Genomic DNA, 22,859 nt, shown 5'->3' on the forward strand with positions numbered 1-22,859 from the left:
TGAACAGTGACATCTTGCAGATGATAAACAATAAACAATGTATGACCAAAACAAAGCAGTATGACATCTAGTGGAGACAAAAAAGAACGACAACAGATCAGTTTACAATCTTATAGTGACATATACGGTTTGTTTTTACATAAAAGTAAATATATAAAGCTCCTTGTTAAGGAGCTCCAGGGAATTGAGAGTCAGTCATTAGTTAAAGAGCCATACTATGGGATCAATTATGCTTAAAGGGCACAAGAAGAATATAAAGTAGTCTAAAGATCCAATTCGCAGACTCCTGATTCAAAGCCGGCACGGTAAGACCTAAAGTTAAAAGCCTCATTGAGGCCAGGTGCTGTAGTGGCTTTGAGATGGAATATCCATCTAAGTTCACTCTGGAGAAGTAATTTATTGAAATCTGCCCCTCGTGGGGTGGCACAGAGATGATCCACTGCTAGGAATCTCACCTTGGGGGTGGTGTCCCCATGCACTAGTGCACTATGACAGCCCAGAGGGAGAGAGGGGTCTTTTTTCTCAATATTGACAGTATGTCAGTATATATGATGCCATAGTTCCAATTTGGTTTTTCCTACATAATAACTGCCGCATCTACAGGACAGCATGTATACTACCCCCGAGGTGCGGCAATTAACGTAGTGTTTAGGTAGAAAATTTTCTCAGTTGGGTAAGACAATATTTTTATGTGTATCCGTATTAGGGATGAGCCGAACACCCCCCAGTTTGGTTCGCACCAGAACTTGCGAACAGACCAAAATTCGCACAAACGTTAGAACCCCATTGAAGTCTATGGGACTCGAACATTTGAAATCAAAAGTGCTCATTTTAAAGGCTAATTTGAATGGTATTGTCCTAAAAAGTGTTTGGGGACCCGGGTCCTGCCCCAGGGCACATGTATCAATGCAAATAAAAGTTTTAAAAATGGCCGTTTTTTCGGGAGCAGTGATTTTAATAATGCTTAAAGTCAAACAATAAAAGTGTAATATTCCTTTAAATTTCGTACCTGGGGGTGTCTATAGTATGCCTGTAAAGGGGCGCATGTTTCCTGTGTTTAGAACAGTCTGACAGCAAAATGACATTTCAAAGGAAAAAAGTAATTTAAAACTACTCTGCTATTAATGAATTGCCGGTCCGACAATACACATAAAAGTTCATTTATAAAAACTGCATGGGATTTCCTCACAGGGGAACCCCGAACCAAAATTTAAAAAAGAACTGGTGTGGGGGTCCCCCTAAATTCCATACCAGGCCCTTCAGGTCTGGTATGGATATTAAGGGGAACCCCATGCCAAAATTAAAAAAAAGAATGACATAGGGGTCCCCCTCAAAATCCATACTAGACCCTTCAGGTCTGGTATGGATTTTAAGAGGAACCCCGCGCCAAAATTAAAAAAAAAATTGGCGTGGGGTCCCCCCAAAAATCCATACCAGACCCTTATCCGAGGACGCAACCTGGCAGGCCGCAGGAAAAGAGGGGGGGATGAGAGAGCGCCCCCCCTCCTGAACTGTACCAGGCCACATGCCCTCAACATTGGGAGGGTGCTTTGGGGTAGCCCACCAAAGCACCTTGTCTCCATGTTGATGAGGACAAGGGCCTCATCCCCACAACCCTTGGCCGGTGGTTGTGGGGGTCTGCGGGTGGGGGGCTTATCGGAATCTGGAAGCCACCTTTAACAAGGGGACCCCCAGATCACAGCCCCCTCCCTGTGTGAAATGGTAAGGGGGTAAAAAAGTACCCCTACCATTTTACAAAAAACTGTCAAAAATGTTAAAAATGACAAGAGACAGTTTTTGACAATTCCTTTATTTAAAGTCTTCTTTTTTCCATCTTCTATCTTCTTTCTTCTATCTTCCTTCGGTTTCTTCCTCCATCTTCTTCTTCCTCCGAGAGAGAAGCCTCACACAGCGGGAGACTCCCATCCAATCATGGATGCGGAGCGGCCCGTAAAGAAGATGAAGATAAGAAGATGAAGAGAAGAAGATGAAGAGAAGAAGATGCCGCGGAGGGAGATGCCGGACGAGAACACCGGAGAAAGAAGCAGAGGATCGGAGGAAGAAGAAGATGGAGGAAGAAACCGAAGGAAGATAGAAGAAAGAAGATAGAAGATGGAAAAAAGAAGACTTTAAATAAAGAAATTGTCAAAAACTGTCTCTTGTCATTTTTAACATTTTTGACAGTTTTTTGTGAAATGGTAGGGGTACTTTTGTACAACCACCGGCCAAGGGTTGTGGAGATGAGGCACTTGTCCTCATCAACATGGGGACAAGGTGCTTTGGTGGGCTACCCCAAAGCACCCCCCAATGTTGAGGGCATGTGGTCTGGTACGGTTCAGGAGGGGGAGGGGGCTGCTCTCTCGTCCCCCCTCTTTTCCTGTGGCCTGCCAGGTTGCGTGCTCGGATAAGGGTCTGGTATGTATTTTGAAGGGGACCCCTACGTCATTTTTTTTAAATTTTGGCGCGGGGTTCCCCTTAATATCCACACCAGACCTGAAGGGCTTGGTATGGAATTTAGGGGGACCCCCACGCCAGTTTTTTAAAAAATTTTGGTTCGGGGTTCCCCTGTGGGGAAATCCCATGCAGTTTTTATCAATGAACTTTTATGTGTATTGTCGGACCGGCAATTCATTAATAGCCGCGAGTAGTTTTAAATGACTTTTTTTCCTTTGAAATGTCACTTTGCTGTCAGACTGTTCTAAACACGGGAAACATGCGCCCCTTTACAGGCATACTATAGACACCCCCCAGGTACAAAATTTAAAGGAATTTTATTTTTATTGTTTGACTTTAATCATTATTAAAATCACTGCTCCCGAACAAAACGGCCATTTTTAAAACTTTTTTTTGCATTGATACATGTGCCCTTGGGTAGGACCCAGGTCCCCAAACACTTTTTATGACAATACCATACATATAAGCCTTTAAAATTAGCACTTTTGATTTCTCCCATAGACTTTTAAAGGGTGTTCAGCGGCTTTCGAATTTGCCGTGAACACCCCAAATTGTTCGCTGTTCGGCGAACTGGCGAACAGCCGATGTTCGAGTCGAACATGAGTTTGACTCGAACTCGAAGCTCGTCCCTAATCCATATACTGGCAGTAGCCACAATGGCCACAGGAGTAAGTACCACACTTTTTAACTTTGGTCTTGTCTTTTTAAACTCACTAAACTCACAATGTACGCAGTGAGGGGGCCCTTTTGTAAGTAATTAGGGGGTGATCATTAATTAAAGATGTAAAAGTGGTGTCAGTATATAGCAGATGCCAGTGTTTGTTCAAAATATTTCTTATCTGTCTGTGTTGACCAGAGTATTGTGTAATAACTCTGGTTAAGTTATTGGACTGTGTCTTTCTTTGTGAGAAAAGTGACTCAACACTAGGGATGAGCTTCGAGTTCGAGTCGAACTCATGTTCGACTCGAACATCGGCTGTTCACAAGTTCGCCGAACAGCGAACAATTTGGGGTGTTCGCGGCAAATTCGAATGCCGCGGAACACCCTTTAAAAGTCTATGGGAGAAATCAAAAGTGCTAATTTTAAAGGCTAATTTGCATGGTATTGTCATAAAAAGTGTTTGGGGACCTGGGTCCTGCCCCAGGGGACATAGATCAATGCAAAAAAAAAGTTTTAAAAACGGACGTTTTTTCGGGAGCAGTGATTTTAATAATGCTTAAAGTGAAACAATAAAAGTGTAATATCCCTTTAAATTTCGTACCTGGGGGGGTTCTATAGTATGCCTGTAAAGGGGGGCATGTTTCCCATGTTTAAAACAGCGAAATGACATTTCAAAGGAAAAAAAGTCATTTAAACTACTCGCAGCTATTAACCACTTCAGCCCTGGAAGGATTTACCCCCTTCCTAACCAGAGCACTTTTTACAATTTGGCACTGCGTCGCTTTAACTGCTAATTGCGCGGTCATGCAATGCTGTACCCAAACGAAATTTGCGTCCTTTTCTTCCCACAAATAGAGCTTTCTTTTGATGGTATTTGATCACCTCTGCCGTTGTTATTTTTTGCGTTATAAATGGAAAAAGACCGAAAATTTAGAAAAAAAAATATTTTCTAATTTTTGTTATAAAAAAAATCCAATAAACTCAATTTTAGTCATACATTTAGGCCAAAATGTATTCGGCCACATGTCTTTGGTAAAAAAAATGTCAATAAGTGTATATTTATTGGTTTGCGCAAAAGTTATAGCGTCTACAAACTACGGTACATTTTCTGGAATTTACACATCTTTTAGTTTATGACTGTCATTTCTTGAGGTGCTAAAATGGCAGGGCAGTACAAAACCCCCCCAAATTACCCCATTTTTGAAAGTAGACACCCCAAGGAAATTGCTGAGTGGCATGTTGAGCTCATTGAATATTAATTTTTTTTGTCCCAAGTAATTGAATAATGACAAAAAAAAAAATTACAAAAAGTTGTCACTAAATGATATATTGCTCACACAGGCCATGGGCATATGTGGAATTGCACCCCAAAATACATTCAGCTGCTTCTCCTGAGTACGGAGATACCACATGTGTGGAACTTTTTGGGAGCCTAGCCGCATACGGGGCTCCGAAAACCAATCACCGCCTTCAGGATTTCTAAGGGCGTAAATTTTTGATTTCACTCCTCACTACCTATCACAGTTTTGAAGTCCATAAAATGCCCAGATGGCACAACCCCCCCCCCAAATGACCCCATTTTGGAAAGTAGACACCCCAAGCTATTTGCTGAGAGGCATGTTGAGTCCATGGAATATTTTATATTTTGACACAAGTTGCGGGAAAGTGACAATTTTTTTTTTTTGCACAAAGTTGTCACTAAATGATATATTGCTCACACAGGCCATGGGCATATGTGGAATTGCACCCCAAAATACATTTAGCTGCTTCTCCTGAGTATGGGGATACCACATGTGTGGGACTTTTTGGGAGCCTAGCCGCGTACGGGGCCCCGAAAACCAATCTCTGCCTTCAGGCTTTCTAAGGGTGTAAATTTTTGATTTCACTCTTCACTGCCTATTACAGTTTCAGAGGCCATGGAATGCCCAGGTGGCACAACCCCCCCCAAATGACCCAATTTTGGTAAGTAGACACCCCAAGCTATTTGCTGAGAGGCATGGTGAGTATTTTGCAGCTCTCATTTGTTTTTGAAAATGAAGAAAGACAAGAAAAAACTTTTTTTTTTTCTTTTTTCAATTTTCAAAACTTTGTGACAAAAAGTGAGGTTTGCAAAATACTCACTATACCTCTCAGCAAATAGCTTGGGGTGTCTACTTTCCAAAATAGGGTCATTTGGGGGGGGGGGGGGGTTTGTGCCACCTGGGCATTCCATTGCCTCCGAAACTGTGATAGGCAGTGAAGAGTGAAATCAAAAATTTACACCCTTAGAAAGCCTGAAGGCGGTGCTTGGATTTCGGGGTCCCGTACGCGGCTAGGCTCCCAAAAAGTCTCACACATGTGGTATCCCCGTACTCAGGAGAAGCAACAGAATGTATTTTGGGGTGTAATTTCACATATTCCCAAGGTATGTTTGAGCAATATATCATTTTTTTTTTAAATTTTTTTTTTTTTGCAAGAAAATTACTTTGAACCCCCAAACATTATATATTTTTTTGAAGCAAATGCCCTACAGATTAAAATGGTGGGTGTTTCATTTTTTTTTTCACACAGTATTTGCGCAGCAATTTTTCAAACGCATTTTTTGGGGAAAAAACACACTTTTTTAAATTTTAATGCACTAAAACACACTATATTGCCCAAATGTTTGATGAAATAAAAAAGATGATCTTAGGCTGAGTACATGGATACCAAACATGACATGCTTTAAAATTGCGCACAAACGTGCAGTGGCAACAAAATAAATACATTTTTAAAAGCCTTTAAAAGCCTTTACAGGTTACCACTTTAGATTTACAGAGGAGGTCTACTGCTAAAATTACTGCCCTCCATCTGACCTTCGTGGTGATACCTCACATGCAGGTTCAATTACTGTTTACATTTGACGCCAAACCAATGCTTGCGTTCGCCTTAGCGCGAGAGCAGGGGGGGACAGGGTTGCTTTTTTTTTTTGTTTTTTTTTTCTTTATTTTTTTTGCTTTTTTATCTTATTTTTAAACTGTTCCTTTCATTTTTTTTTTAATCATTTTTATTGTTATCTCAGGGAATGTAAATATCCCCTATGATAGCAATAGGTAGTGACAGGTACTCTTTTTTGAAAAAATTGGGGTCTATTAGACCTTAGATCTCTCCTCTGCCCTCAAAGCATCTGACCACACCAAGATCGGTGTGATAAAATGCTTTCCCAATTTCCCAATGGCGCTGTTTACATCCGGTGAAATCTAAGTCATGAAATGCTCATAGCTTTAGGTTTCTTAGGCCATAGAGATGTTTGGAGGCACTCTGGTCTCTGATCAGCTCTATGGTCAGCTGGCTGAATCACCGGCTGCATTCTCAGGTTCCCTGTTGAGACAGGAGAGCCAGAGAAAAACACGGAAGACGGTGGGGGGATTCCCTCCCACTGCTTGTAAAAGCAGTCTAGAGGCTAATTAGCCACTAGGATTGCTTTTACATGAAAGCCAACCGCTGGCTGAAAAGAATGATACCAAGATGATACCTAAACCTGCAGGCATCATTCTGGTATAACCACTCAAAGTCGTGAATGGCGTACCTGAAGACATAAAAATGGTTAACAATAAAACACAGTAAACGGTAAAGTATAAAAAAATTGCATACCTGAAAAGCAAACGTGATAAAACATAATAACAATAAAACATTGCAGAATAGAATACAGTAAAAAAGAGCAGAACAATAGAGAGAGAGAGAACAATAAAACGACAACTATTTTTTTTTAAATTTTATATATATTTTTTTTTTTTACACTTTTTTTTGTAACTAACTTTTATAAGTGTAACCGGTTCCAGGTTCGGGTCTCTCAAAATGTGATGGCATCTTGGGAGACCCTGTGAAAGTGTGCCTAGTCTGTGCAATGCTGTACCCTATGCTAATACTCAACTAGTGTATGGTAGCGTTCAAAACATTCACCAATGCAAAGACCAGGATTGTCAGGACAGGAGGGACAATAATAGCGGGTGTCACGCCTATATCCGTGCTTGCTGCAGACACAACATCTTTTTTGGGGGGGTTAGTTGGGTAGGGGTACTCGGGAGGACATAAAGAAAATGCCTCTCATGCAGCCGACTGCATTTGGTTGGGGATGTGAATGGGGGAAGTACGGGCGCTGCAGAAGTGGTGGGTTCCCAATTAGGATTGGTGAATGCAGCAGGAAGGGCATTATGGGCACGACGGGCTTGTGTTTGTCTTCTTCTTGGTGGCAGTGGGATTCTACTTGTGCTTGCCACCTCACCAGATTGAACTGCACTTATTGGACTCGCCGCGTCACCAAGTGTTACTGCAGTGCTGGTTTGACTACAACCAGGTGTACTAGGCCGCTGGTGCTTGCCAGTTCACCAAAACGCTACCAAAAAAAACTGTTAGCGATCGCAGGGATCAGGCCTGACTCTGCGAACGCTGCAGTTATGTGTTTAGTGTTTTGTAAGTGACAGTGATCGATCGATACTGCACTTGGGTGGGCTGGGCTGGGCCGGGCGGAAGGGCAAAACGCAGGTGCTAGCAGGTATCTGGGCTGATACCGCTAACACTGCGTTTTTGGGAACCCTAAACTGCTGGGGACGCTAATATAGATCTGATCGGATCAGATATTGATCCGTTCAGATACTACACCACTAAGGGAGGTGTACGGTGCGTGCGTGGGTGTTAGCGGTACTGGCGCTAACCTGACGCTGCCTGGGGCTGGTGCCTGTCAGTTCACCAAAACGCTACCAATAAAACTGTTAGCGATCGCAGGGATCAGACCTGACTCTGCGAACACTGCAGTTATGCATTTAGTGTTTTGTAAGTGACAGTGATCGATTGATACTGCACTTGGGTGGGCTGGGCCAGGTGGAGGGGCAAAACACAGGTGCTAGCAGGTATCTGGGAACCCTAAACTGCTGGGGACGCTAGTATAGATCTGATCGGATCAGATATTGATCAGATACTATACCACTAAGGGAGGTGTATGCTGCATGCGTGGGTGTTAGCGGTACTGGCGCTAATCTGACGCTGCCTGGGGCGACGCATATCACTGCCGGGCGATCAGGGGGCTAAACCTTTATTAGGTAATAAACGGCGGGTGCCCTGACACTATAAAAAATAAACGAACTAACCAGTGTCACCCGTAACGGTTATACGGTGATCAGTGGTGAAAGGGTTAACTAGGGGGCAATCAAGGGGTTAAAACATTTATTAGGTAGTATATGGGGGTCCCTGTCGCTATAAAACACTGACGGTGAACCTAAATATTTACCTCCCTAACTATCATCACCAGTGACACTAATATAGCGATCAGAAAAATGATCGCTTAGCGACACTGGCGACGGGGGGTGATCAAGGGGTTAAAACTTTATTGGGGGGGTTAGGGTGGTATCCTAGACCTAAAGGGGGCTAACAGTAACTGTCCCACCACACTAACTGTCACAAACTGACACCATGCAGTAATCAGAAAAAAAAAACTGCTTGGTGTCAGTGTGACGGGGGGGGGGTGATCGGGGGGGATTGGGGGTGTAATGTATGCCTGGCGTTTTCTACTGTATGTGTGTGTTTGTGTAACTCACAGTGCAGTCTTCTCTCCTTGGCGCCGGAACGGAAAATGCAGAGCCGAGGAGAGATGACATCATTTCCTCTGCCTCTGTGTACAATACAGAGGCAGGGAAATGATCCCATTGGCTGGGAGCGATCGTGAGGGGGGGGCCACGAATGGATGGCCTCCCCCTCACCACCGATCGCCGGGAGGATTTGCAGACCGCCGCAGGCACCGGGGGAGTCTGATATCGGACCCCCCACCCGCGGGCAGGCAAGGACGTACCTGTAAGTCCTTTTGCCTGCCCGTGCCATTCTGCCGACGTACATCGTCGTGCGGCGGTCGGCAACTGGTTAATAAATTGCAATTCCGACAATACAGATAAAAGTTCATTGATAAAAACGGCATGGGAATTCCCCACAGGGAAATTTTTAAAAAAAAATGACGTGGGGGTCACCCTAAATTCCATACCAGGCCCTTCAGGTCTGGTATGGATATTTAGGGGAACCCCGGCCAAAATTTAAAAAAAGGCTGCACAACAATTGAGAATCTTGGAACGGCGATTGGCTGGGCCGCTGTCAGTCACAGCTCTGCAAAAGGCTCTGATTGGTGGCGAGCTGGGCATGTGTGCAAAGTGAAAATGGCGGCTACCATAGTGAGAAACATCGGGTCAAAGCTGGGCAAGAACCTGAGGGAGGTCAGGATCCATCTGTGTCAGAGGTCTCCGGAGAGTCAGGGGGTCAGAGACTTTATTGAACAGAACTATGTGGAGCTGAAAAAGGCTAATCCAGACTTTCCTATATTAACCACTTCCCGCCCGCCCTATAGCAGATTGACATCCGGGAAGTGGTTCTGTTATCCTGACTGGACGTCATATGACGTCCAGCAGGATAACATGCCGCAGCGCGCCCCCGGGGGCGCGCATCGCGGCGATCGGTGGATCGGTGTGTCAGTCTGACACACCGCTACACTGATCTTGGTAAAAAGCCTCCACCGGAGGCTCTTTACCACGTGATCAGCCGTGTCCAATCACGGCTGATCACGCTGTCAATAGGAAGAGCCGTTGATCGGCTCTTCCTCACTCGCGTCTGACAGACACGATTAGAGGAGAGTCGATCGGCGGCTCTCCTGGCAGGGGGGGTCTGCGCTGATTGTTTATCAGCGCAGCCCCCCCTCAGATCACCACACTGGACCACCAGGGATCGCCACTAGGACCACCAGGGAAGGGGCAACATGTGGATGGCCAGGTATGTACCCCATGGCCATCCACATGTGCCCAGTGTGCCAAATCTGTGCCAATCAGTGCCCACAAATGGGCACTGATTGGCACCATTATGTTGCAGTGATGCCCAGCAATGCCACCCTTAGGGGCATCACTGCAAACAAGCAGTGCCATCAGTGCCACCCATCAGTGTCCATTCATGTCACCTGTCAGTGCCCATCCATGCCCATCAGTGCCCATCTATCAGTGCCCATCCATGCCCATCTGAGCCAACTATCAGTGCCACCCATAAGTAACCATCAATGCCACCTATGAGTGCCCATCAATGCCACCTATGAGTGCCCATCAGTGCCGCCTATAAGTGCCCATCTGTGCCACCTATGAGTGCCCATCAGTGCCGCATACCAGTGCCACCTATCAGTGCCCATCAGTGCCGCCTATCAATGCCCATCAGTGCCGCCTATCAGTGCCCATCATCAGTGCCCGTCAGTGCCACCTCATCAGTGCCACCTCATTGGTGCCACCTCATCGGTGCCCATCAGTGCCGCCGTATCAGTGCCCGTCAGTGCAGCCATATCAGTGCCCATCATTGAAGAAGAAAACGTACTTATTTACAAAAAAGTTTTAACAGAAACAAAGAAAAACTTGTTTTTTTTCAAAATTTTCGGTCTTTTTTTATTTGTTGCGCAAAAAATAAAAACCGCAGAGGTGATCAAATACCACCAAAAGAAAGCTCTATTTGTGGGAACAAAATGATAAAAAATTTGTTTGGGTACAGTGTAACATGACCGCGTAATTGTCATTCAAATTGCGACAGCGCTGAAAGCTGAAAATTGGTCTGGGCGGGAAGGTGTCTAAGTGCCTGGTATTGAAGTGGTTAATCAGAGAATGCTCAGAGGTTCAGCCTAAACTATGGGCAAGATATGAATTCGGAAAGGAGGCGAGCGTCTCTCTTAATAATCTAAAGGCTGAACAAGTAGCCAAAGCCTTGGAGTCGGTTGCAAACAGCAAGCCATAATGAATCCCATTTTGCCTTGGACTCTGTACAAGATGGTAAAGAAACTTTGCATTTTGGACTTTATTATAGCAATCACATCACAGAAATCAAACTGCATTAAACCATATTTTACCATATTTAACTTTATTAGAAAAATAAACACTTCTTGAATAAATGACAATAATAAAAAAAAATGGCGTGGGCCCCCCCTCAAAATCTATACCAGACCCTTCAGGTCTGGTATGGATTTTAAGGGGAACCCCGCGCCAAAATAAAAAAATACGGCGTGGGGTCCCCCCAAAAATCCATACCAGACCCTTATCCGAGCACGCAACCTGGCAGGCCGCAGGAAAAGAGGGGGGGCGAGAGAGCGCCCCCCCTCCTGAACCGTACCAGGCCACATGCCCTCAACATTGGGAGGGTGCTTTGGGGTAGCCCCCCCAAAACACCTTGTCCTCATGTTGATGAGGACAAGGGCCTCATCCCCACAACCCATGGCCGGTGGTTGTGGGGGTCTGCGGGCGGGGGGCTTATCGGAATCTGGAAGCCCCCTTTAACAAGGGGACCCCCAGATCCCGGCCCTCCCCCCTGTGTGAAATGGTAAGGGGGTACAAAATTACCCCTATCATTTCACTAAAAAACTGTCAAAAATGTTAAAAATGACAAGAGACAGTTTTTGACAATTCTTTATTTAAATGCTTCTTCTTTCTTCTATCTTCTATCTTCCTTCGGTTTCTTCCTCCATCTTCTTCTTCTTCTGGTTCTTCTGGGTCTTCTGGTTCTTCCTCTGGTGTTCTTGTCCGGCACCTTCTTCCCTTCTTCTCCTCGGGCCGCTCCGCATCCATGATGGCAGGGAGGGAGGCTCCCGCTCTTCCATGCCATCATGGATGCGGAGCGGCCCGAGGAGAAGAAGGGAAGAAGATGCCGACGCCGCGGAGGAGATGCCGGACGAGATCACCGGAGGAAGAACCAGAAGACCCAGATGAACCAGAAGAAGAAGAAGATGGAGGAAGAAACTGAAGGAAGATAGAAGATAGAAGAAAGAAGAAGCACTTAAATAAAGGAATTGTCAAAAACTGTCTCTTGTCATTTTTAACATTTTTGACAGTTTTTTAGTGAAATGGTAGGGGTAATTTTGTACCCCCTTACCATTTCACACAGGGGGGAGGGCCGGGATCTGGGGGTCCCCTTGTTAAAGGGGGCTTCCAGATTCCGATAAGCCCCCCGCCCGCAGACCCCCACAACCACCGGCCAAGGGTTGTGTGGATGAGGCCCTTGTCCTCATCAACATGGGGACAAGGTGTTTTGGGGGGCTACCCCAAAGCACCTTCCCAATGTTGAGGGCATGTGGTCTGGTACGGTTCAGGAGGGGGGGGCGCGCTCTCGTTCCCCCCTCTTTTCCTGCGGCCTGCCAGGTTGCGTGCTCGGATAAGGGTCTGGTATGGATTCTTGGGGGGACCCCACACCGTTTTTTTTTTTTATAATGGCGAGGGGTTCCCCTTAAAATCCACACCAGACCTGAAGGGCCTGGTATGGAATTTAGGGGGACCCCCCACGTCATTTTTTTTTTTTTTAATTTTGGTTCGGAGTTCCCCTGTGGGGAATTCCCATGCCGTTTTTATCAATTAACTTTTATGTGTATTGTCGGACCGGCAATTCATTAATTCATTAAATTAATTACTTTTTTTCCTTTGAAATGTCATTTTGCTGTCAGACTGTTCTAAACACGGGAAACATGCGCCCCTTTACAGGCATACTACAGACACCCCCCCAGGTATGAAATTTAAAGGGATATTATACTTTTATTGTTTCACTTTAAGCATTATTAAAATCACTGCTCCTGAAAAAACTTCCGTTTTTAAAACTTTTTTTTGCATTGATCCATGTCCCCTGGGGCAGGACCCAGGTCCCCAAACACTTTTTTTAACAATATCTTGCATATAAGCCTTTAAAATTAGCACTTTTGATTATTCATGTTCATGTCCCATAGATTTTAATGGTGTTTGCGTGTTCGAACAAATTTTTTGCCTGTTCGCAAGTTCTGGTGCAAACCGAACAGGGGGGTGTTCGGCTCATCTCTACTCAACACGTGTTTTATTTTTGGCCCTGTTCGTAAGCTTTTTTTAAGAATGCTATTAGAATAGTCTCGGGCATGCAGTTTAGTTCAAAGAGGGCATCATTCAAACAATTCCGCTTAACCCGGATATATTGGCCATAAGGTATGGATGATAGGAGGGGTTTAGGATGGAAGCTGTATGCCTGCTGTTGGTTGCGTTAAAGGTTACTATAAAGGTGACCTTTAGGGTGTTTATATATTGTAAGATCTAGAAAGTTTATGGCTGATGTATTATGGGTCATGGTGAACTTAAGGTTTAAATCTATGTTAGAAATGATATATATCAGAAATTGTTTGAGAAGTGTACCAGGTCCATCCCATAGAATGAGAATATCATCAATGTAGCGATACCATGCTAATGCATGGCTTGTGTACATAGATTCTGACTCATCGGAGAACAGGTATCGTTCCCATTCCCCCAGGTACAGCTACACCTTGTACCTGGAGGTAGTGGGAATCAAGAAAGGAAAAAAAAATAATAATGTTTTAGTATGAACTCCAGGTATGCCAAAACAAATTGCACTCGTGTGTGATCGAAATGACTCTGTCAAAGAAGTACATGGCAAACAGGCCTCTATTATGTGGTATCGAGCTGTAGAGGGCCTCAACATTGATGGCCACCAAAAATGGTCTGCCCATCGACGTGGAGGCCCTCCAGCATTTGAAAAAGTGGATAATGTCCCTAGTATGGAAGGGTAAGTCCTCCACAAGCGGTCTTGATTGTCCACAAATTTCCTGAGGTTGTCAGTCAGACTGCCTCTGCCTGAGACAATCAGTCTTCCTGGGGGTCTTTTAGGGTTCTTGCGCAATTTTGGTAAAGCATAAAAGGTAGCCTCACGAGGATGGATAGTTCTAACATATTCCCATGTGTTTTTATCCAGTACATTGCAATAGTATGCCTTGTCAACCAATTTGTAAAGTTCTTTATTTAAATTCTCAATTAAGGATTTGGATATTGGACGATACCATTCTGGATCATCCAGGATGGTTTTACACATATATAATCAACATTATTCTGAATCATGCTATTGCCACCTTTATCCGCAGGCTTTATCGTTATTCCCGAGTTTTGCATTAGGGATTTAAGTGCTCTTGATTCATCATTGGTCAAGTTTCCTTCTAATTTGTGTGGAACTTTAAGTTGTTGAATGTCTTTAGAAACTACTTTAAGGAAGGTGGCTGCATTTGGGTTAGAACTAGGTGCTTAGTAAAGGCATGATTTATTTTTCAGGCCTGCAAAGGAAGTGGTTGGGGATGGGGAAGACATTATAACATCTTCAACTTCAGCTAGTATTGTTTCAAGATCAATGGAATCTAATAGATCCTCAGGTTCGTTTTCCTCAAGCATAGTTGTAAGCTTCAAGCTCCTGTTGTGTATAAGCTCCAGAGAAAAGGAAAAAAAGGGCGCACCAGCCTTGTGCATTGTCTTTTGTTAAAAGTGAATAAAAAGAAAACTACTCACAAACATCTGCAGCAATCTTGCAATGTAAATAGTCACCAAAAAGCAGCAATTGGTCTATAGCAAATGATGTACTCCAGAGGTCACGGAAGAAATAACAGGGGCCACTGCCGGCTGACGCGTTTCGAAGGTGAAACCTTCTTCCTTAGAGCCCAGCAGTGTAGCCTCCCTCAGCAGTTCTTATATACACACATATGCACCCTCTATCAATCAAACAGGGATGTCCCAGATAGGCAAGGAAGACCCTCTTCCCTCTGTGGGCAGTCTAAGGCCAAGAGAATACACCCACTAAAGGGAGTTTTTTTTTTTTAGTAAAAAATAGAAGCAGTATGTGGATAAGGCAGATTGGTCAGTAGAAAACTGGTGGGCAGGGGAACATTACTGTATATGCACAACAATATATAAGAGCCTCATATAATCCAACTGTGGTACAAGAGTAAGGGCTGGTCTGAAACTGTAATGGCTTCCCATAAAGGATGTCCCAGGTAATGTCACCAGGGCACACAGCACCACCAGAGGTAACCAATCTTACCAATCCAAGGAAGCTGAGGCCATGCCACCATGTGTGGGATCTCTCTCCATGGCAATAGCATCTCTCCTGGCCTATTCCGGTGTCTGGAACGCACGCTACAGTGTTTATGTTCCAGACAATAGGAAGGGTGGTGCTGACATGACTTCCTGTGCGTCGGCTGCCACTCATTGATGAGATAAGCGGCGACGATACATCGCTGCCATTTTATTGTAGACAGAACTATAGAGGCCAAATGAAGACAAAAACTGTCATTTTTAATGAGGGATGAGAGATGGTAAAACGGACAGTCGCCATATGCCCTATAAAGGCATGAGAGCTATCCCTAATAAGCCCTATAAAGGGAAGGAAGGGGAAGGAGTACTCTAGCCCCTCTGTGACAGACCTGTCTGAGTCAATCAAGGTTTATCCCTGTAAACCAAATAATGGCAAGTGTACCAATAGAAAGGGTGCAAAATGATGTGTACCACTAAAAGGATGCCAAACATAGGTGATGGCTTGTAGTTTTTTGATTTGTCAATAGCATACAGTAAAGCCTACATCTATACCTATATGGGCCCTTAAAGGGGCACTTAAAAAAGGACATAACTGAAGGAGGAGAGCACGTACTACACCAAGCGATACTAATAAAGCTAAATTATTATGGACATGTAAAAGATTGACATCACACCAAATTGTGTATATACCTGATTGGTATGTGCAGAACGAGACAGCAGAACAATAGATGTCACATATCAAAAAGGTAAAACATCAGTCATAAAACTGAATGGATACCATCAATAATATCAACAATAGTGGCAATATAAATACAACTATTATTGAAATCATTAAAAATACACGTGCATATATAAATACATGTGTGTATATATATATATATATATATACCCAAATCTACCAGAGAAATGATGTACACACGCAAAGGGGAAGGGGGTGTAGAGGGGGGAAGGAAGGGAAATTTTTAAAAGGAGGGTAGGGAGGGGAGGAAGGAAAACAGGTGTGAGTAGACCAGATAGACGTGATATAAACCACTCATGGGACATATGTCATACTACTGTTATCAAGAAGGTTGGAGGAGGGAAGGTCATACCTATGAGCCATCACCTATCTTTGGCATCCTTTTAGTGGTACACACTTTTTGCGCCCTTTTTTCTCTTTTCTCTTTGACTGTTAGGATACCCCTATCCTTGACGGCAGCAAGGCCTGTGACATATATTATCATTACATTACAATAATTACATTACAATAAAAGTGCAATATTCCTTTAAATTTCGTACCTGGGGGGTGTCTATAGTATGCCTGTAAAGGGGCGCATGTTTCCCATGTTTAGAACAGTCTGACAGCAAAATGACATTTCAAAGGAAAAAAGTCATTTAAAAGTACTCGCGGCTATATGAATTGTCGGTCCAACAATACACATAAAAGTTCATTGATAAAAACGGCATGGGATTTCCCCACAGGGGAACGCTGAACCAAAATTTAAAAAAAAAATGGCGTGGGGGTCCCCCTAAATTCCATAGCAGGCCCTTCAGGTCTGGTGTGGATATTAAGGGGAACCCCACGCCAAAATAAAAAAAAAATGACATGGGGGTCCCCTCAAAATCCATACCAGACCCTTCAGGTCTGGTATGGATTTTAAGGGGAACCCCGCGCCAAAATTTAAAAGAAAAATGGCGTGGGGTCTCCCCAAAAATCCATACCAGACCCTTATCTGAGCACGCAACCTGGCAGGCCACAGGAAAAAAAGGGGGGGACGAGAGAGCGCCCCCCTCCCGAACCGTACCAGGCCACATGCCGTCAACATTGGGAGGGTGCTTTGGGGTCCCCCCCAAAGCACCTTGTCCCCATGTTGATTGGGACAAGGGCCTCATCCCCACAACTGTTAGCCCGTGGTTGTGGGGGTCTGCGGGCGGGGGGCTTATCGGAATCTGGAAGCCCCCTTTAACAAGGGGACCCCCAGATCCCAGCCCCCCCTGTGTGAAATGGTAATGGGGTAGAAAAGTACCTACCAAAAGTGTCAAAAATGTTAAAATTGACAAGAGACAGTTTTTGACAATTCCCTTATTTAAAGTCTTCTTTTCATCTTTTTTGCCTGTTCGCATGTTCTGGTGCGAAACGAACAGGGGAGTGTTCGGCTCATCCCTAGAGTTGTGTAGTATTGTGGGATTTAGTGGTGGTTTGTGAGGAAGAGGAATCTTCCATCTCAGAGCCATTATCATTCTATGCACCATCCTATGCCAATTTGTACCTGGGGGAGTGGGAACGATACCTATTCTTGGATGCGTCAGCATCGATATACACAAGCCATGCGCTGGCATGGTATCGTTACATTGATGATATCCTCATTCTATGGGATGGACCTGTTACACTTCTCAAACAATTTCTGATATATATCAATTCTAACATAGATTTTAACCTTAAGTTCACCATGATCCATACATCAGCCATAACCTTTCTAGATCTTACAATATATAAACACCCTGAAGGTCACCTTTATAGTAACTTATACCGCAAACCAACAGCAGGCAATACCATTTTGGAAACATACAGCTTCCATCCTAAACCACTCCTATCCTCCATACCTTATGGCCAATATATCCGGGCTAAGCATTGAGAAAAAAATCCCCTCTCTCCCTCTGGGTCGTCATAGTGCACTAGTGCATGGGAACACCACCCCCAAGGTGAGATTCCTAGCACTGGATCATATCTGTGCCATCCCACGAGGGGGAGATTTCAATAAATTACTTCTCCAGAGTGAACTTAGATGGATATTCCACCTCAAAGCCACTACAGCACCAGCAGGTGTCTCCTGGCAGTCTGGAACAGTACTGGCATCCACCAGCGGGTAGTTCCTGCCAGTGTGGGGCCGACATCATCTCCTGCAATCCGGCATCACCTGAGTCTGATTGAGATGTGTATAAATACCCGTCAGACTAACTTATACCTGGCCTTGGTATGTTTCCTTGTGCCCTGATCCTGAACCTGAGAAGCTCTGTATCTGTACCTGATCCTGACCCTGTTCCTGTCTGTTACCTGTACCCTGAGCCTTGTACCTGTACCCGTCCCTCCTGTGATCCATCCATCCTCTCCTTGTCCTGTTTGTTTTCCCTTTCCCCAGCTGCTGACTTCCCGTTGACGACCCTGGCCTGGCCCTGTTTATGATTCTGGTATTCCCCATTCCATTACTTGTAAATATTTGTCTGTTACTATTATTATTGGTGGGTTTCTGTTTGGTATTGGTTGTTGTGCACTGAGTGATATTGGAGGTGGTTGTATTTATATTCATTCACTTATCTTTAATAAATCATATATTTTCACCTTACCTGCGTTTGTTCCTCTGTTGCTGTCCACACAGCTCTGGTCACACTTGATACTTGACAGAATACCAAGGCCATCCCTGACCAGAAGTGGCTGCACAGAGGAACCATCCCGGTTCTGTTTACTTCTGTGAGATGAATTTGGATTTTATTAGTTACTATGCTCTGCTGGCGTCAGAGAGTGGTGACTATCTTAGCCAGACACTAAAGGAGTGGACTAGTGACCCGCTGTTTGAAATTATGCGTTTAGCTCACTCCCTGGTGGATCAGGGTTGTTTGCTGTTTGGGGATGTGCAGCCTTTAATTCAAATATGTACAGAGCTGGCCCTGCCCAGTATTCCCAAAGGCGGTGATGAATTTTCTCCACCTTATAGTGTTAATCAGGTTGTATATTTAGTATGGCTTTTGAAAGTTGACTCCACTTGCTTTTTTGAACATTACCTAGCTTGTTCCAAACATGTGATCAAAGAGTGTTTTGATTCGGTACAGTCCCTTGTCAGACAGGCAGAATGTAAACTGCAGTTTGTCCAACCAGTGCTCCAAGCATGGTCCAATATCTTGCAATCAACCTCAGCCAGCCCACAACAAGCCATCTCTGCTACCAGACACCTGCCTGCCCAAGAGTCTTTTCCTCCATCACCCATGGCAACCTCAGTTTCAGCCTAATATACTCTACACCCCACCAAATATCAATACCCTGTTTCTTCCTGCTGCACCTATCCTGCCTTTAATCCACGTGCCTCTTTCCCGCTGCCTACAATCTCTCAAGAACTTCCCCCAGCTACTGTTACCCTTTCCCTGCTATATTCCAAGCCTCCTCTCCAGTCTGCTTCATCCCCTACCTACATTCCTGCAGTTACCTACAGGACTTCAGTAGCTAAAAAGAGACAGAAGTTCTTTCCTACCCATTTGATCCTGCCAGTAACCCAACCTGCCTCCACACCAGCTAATCCACTCCAGCCTGATGTTCCAGAGCCTGCTTTTCAGTCTAATGTCTCGGTGCCTGCCTTCCAGTCTGATGTCCTGGTGCCTGCCTTCCAGTCTGATGTCCCAGTGCCCGCCTTCCAGTCTGATGACTCAGTGCCCGCCTTCCAGTCTGATGGCTCGGTGCCTGCCTTCCAGTCTGATGTCTCAGTGCTTGCCTTCCAGTCTGATATCTCGGTGCCTGCCTTCCAGTCTGATGTCTCACTGCCTGTCTTCCAGTGTGATGTCTCGCTGCCTGCCTTCCAGTCTGATGTCCCAGTACCTGCCTTCCAGTCTAATGTCTTGGTGCCTGCCTTCCAGTCTGATGCCCCAGTGCCTGCTGTCCAGTCTGAAATTCCGGTGCACATGTTCCAGTCTGAAGTTCCGGTGCCTGTGTCCCCGCTTGAGGTTCCGGTGCCTGTGTCCCCGCTTGAAGTTCCGGTGCCTGTGCCCCTGCTTGAAGTTCCAGTGCCTGTGTCCCAGCCTGAAGATCCGGTGTCCCAGCCTGAAGATCCGGTGTTCCAGCCTGAAGACCCGGTGTCCCTGCCTCAGCCTGAAGTTTCGGTGCCTGTGTCTCAGCCTATCATGCCAGTGCCCGTCACCTAGCTTTCTGGGCCAGTGTCCGGCGTCCGGCTCGCTGATCCAGGGCCCGTTACCCAGCCCACTGGGCCAGGGCCGTTACTCAGCTTGCTGAGCCATGCCTGTTACCCAGCCTGCCATTACGGTGCTCGCTGCTCGGCCTGATGTCCCAGTGCCTGCTGCCCAGCTTAATGACCCGGAGCTTGCCGCCCAGCTCGATGACCTGGAGCCTGCCACCCAGCCCGATGACCCGGAGCCTGCCACCCAGCTCGATGACCTGGAGCCTGCTGCCCAGCTTGAAGTGCCTGCTGCCCAGCGTGATGTGCATGTGCCTGCTGCCCAGAATGATGTGCCATGCCTGCTGCCCAGCCTGTGTCCCTGTCTGCTGCCCAGCCTGATTTGTCCCTGTCTGCTGCCCAGCCTGATGTGTCCTTGTCTGCTGCCCTGCCTGACGTGCCCCTGTCTGTTACCCAGCCTGATGTGCCCGTGCCTGCTGCCCAGCTTGATGTGCCCACTGCCCAGCTTGATGTGCCGCTGCCCGACTTGATGTGCCCACTGCCCAGCTTGATGTGCCTGTGCCTGCTGCTGAGCTTGTTATGTCTACGTCTGCTGCCCAGCTTGAGCTGCCCATCGCCTGGTTTGATAATTTGGACTATCTTCATACCCAGCTTAGCGTGACTCTGCCCGCTGCCCAGCTTGATGCCATGGACTTGTCCCAGCCCCAGCTAGTTGGAGCTCCTTTGAGGGGGGTACTGTCCGGGAAGGTTCCATCCGCTGATGACACTGCCTGATATTTGGCATGCAGTACTGTGGTCCACCAATAGGTGCCTCCTGGCAGTTTGAACTGCCAGGGGAGCTTTCCCCTATTGGTAGTATTGTGTGATCTTTGGGCCGCAGTACTGGCATCCACCAGAGGGTGGTTCCTGCCAGTGTGGGGCCGACATCATCTCCTGCAATCAGGCATCACCTGATTGAGTCTGATTGAGATGTGTATAAATATCCGGCAGAAACACTTATGCCTGGCCTTGGTATCTTTCCTTGTGCCCTGATCCTGAACCTGAGCTCTGTACCTGTACCTGATCCTGACCCTGTTGCTGTCTGCTACCTCTACCCTGAGCCTTGTACCTTTACCCGTCCCTCCTGTGATCCATCCTCTCCTTGTCCTGTTTGTTCTCCCTTTCCTCAGCTGCTGACTTCCCGTTGATGACCCTGGCCTGGCAATGTTTATGATTCTGGTATTCCCCATTACTTGTATATATTTGTCTGTTACTATTATTATTGGTGGGTTTCTGTTTGGTATTGGTTGTTGTGCATTGAGTGATATTGGGGGTGGTTGTATTTATATTCATTCACTTATCTTTAATAAATCATATATTTTCACCTTACCTGCGTGTGTTCCTCTGTTGCTGTCCACACAGCTCTGGTCACACTTGATACTTGACAGAATACCAAGGCCATCCCTGACCAGAAGTGGCTGCACAGAGGAACCATCCCGGTTCTGTTTACTTCTGTGAGATGAATTTGGATGTTATTAGTTACTATGCTCTGCTGGCGTCAGAGAGTGGTGACTATCTCAGCCAGACACTAAAGGAGTGGACTAGTGACCAGCTGTTTGAAATCATGCGTTTAGCTCACTCCCTGGTGGATCGGGGTTGTTTGCTGTTTGGGGATGTGCAGCCTTTAATTCATATATGTACAGAGCTGGCCCTGCCCAGTATTCCCAAAGGCGGTGATGAATTTTCTCCACCTTATAGTGTTAATCAGGTTGTATATTTAGTATGGCTTTTGAAAGTTGACTCCACTTGCTTTTTTGAACATTACCTAGCTTGTTCCAAACATGTGATCAAAGAGTGTTTTGATTCGGTACAGTCCCTTGTCAGACAGGCAGAATGTAAACTGCAGTTTGTCCAACCAGTGCTCCAAGCATGGTCCAATATCTTGCAATCAACCTCAGCCAGCCCACAACAAGCCATCTCTGCTACCAGACACCTGCCTGCCCAAGAGTCTTTTCCTCCATCACCCATGGCAACCTCAGTTTCAGCCTAATATACTCTACACCCCACCAAATATCAATACCCTGTTTCTTCCTGCTGCACCTATCCTGCCTTTAATCCACGTGCCTCTTTCCCGCTGCCTACAATCTCTCAAGAACTTCCCCCAGCTACTGTTACCCTTTCCCTGCTATATTCCAAGCCTCCTCTCCAGTCTGCTTCATCCCCTACCTACATTCCTGCAGTTACCTACAGGACTTCAGTAGCTAAAAAGAGACAGAAGTTCTTTCCTACCCATTTGATCCTGCCAGTAACCCAACCTGCCTCCACACCAGCTAATCCACTCCAGCCTGATGTTCCAGAGCCTGCTTTTCAGTCTGATGTCTCGGTGACTGCCTTCCAGTCTGATGTCCCAGTGCCCGCCTTCCAGTCTGATGTCTCCGTGCCTGTCTTCCAGTCTGATGTCTCAGTGCCTGCCTTCCAGTCTGATGTCTCGGTGCCTGCCTTCCAGTCTGATGTCTCCATCCATCCTCTCCTTGTCCTGTTTGTTTTCCCTTTCCCCAGCTGCTGCCTTCCGTTGACAATCCTGGCCTGGCCCTGTCTATCATTCTGGTATTCCCCATTACTTGTATATATTTGTCTGTTACTATTATTATTGGTGGGTTTTGTTTGGTATTGGTTGTTGTGCACTGAGTGATATTGGGGGTGGTTGTATTTATATTCATTCACTTATCTTTAATAAATCATATATTTTCACCTTACCTGCATTTGTTCCTCTGTTGCTGTCCACACAGCTCTGGTCATACTTGATACTTGACAAGGAGTCTGCGAATTGGATCTTTAGACTACTTTATATTCTTCTTGTGCGCTTTAAGCATAATTGATCCCATAGTAATGCTCTCTAACTAATGATTGACCCTCAATTCCCTGGAGCTCCTTAACAACGAGCTTTATATATTTATTTTTATGTAAACACAAACTGTATATGTCACTATACGATTGTAAATTGATCTGTTGTCATTCTTTTTTGTCTCCACTAGATGTCATACAGCTTTG

General features: G+C 45.5%; 1 protein-coding gene across 3 annotated transcripts in view; it reads left to right on the plus strand.

The window, feature by feature from the left end:
• Window positions 1–22,859, plus strand: part of CAPN9 (calpain 9) — a 1,322,409-nt gene that overhangs the window by 553,586 nt on the left and 745,964 nt on the right. The gene's annotated exons all lie outside the window — the stretch shown is intronic.

The sequence above is a fragment of the Aquarana catesbeiana genome, linkage group LG04 (assembly GCF_042186555.1).
Source record: "Aquarana catesbeiana isolate 2022-GZ linkage group LG04, ASM4218655v1, whole genome shotgun sequence".
Classification (NCBI taxonomy): domain Eukaryota; kingdom Metazoa; phylum Chordata; class Amphibia; order Anura; family Ranidae; genus Aquarana; species Aquarana catesbeiana.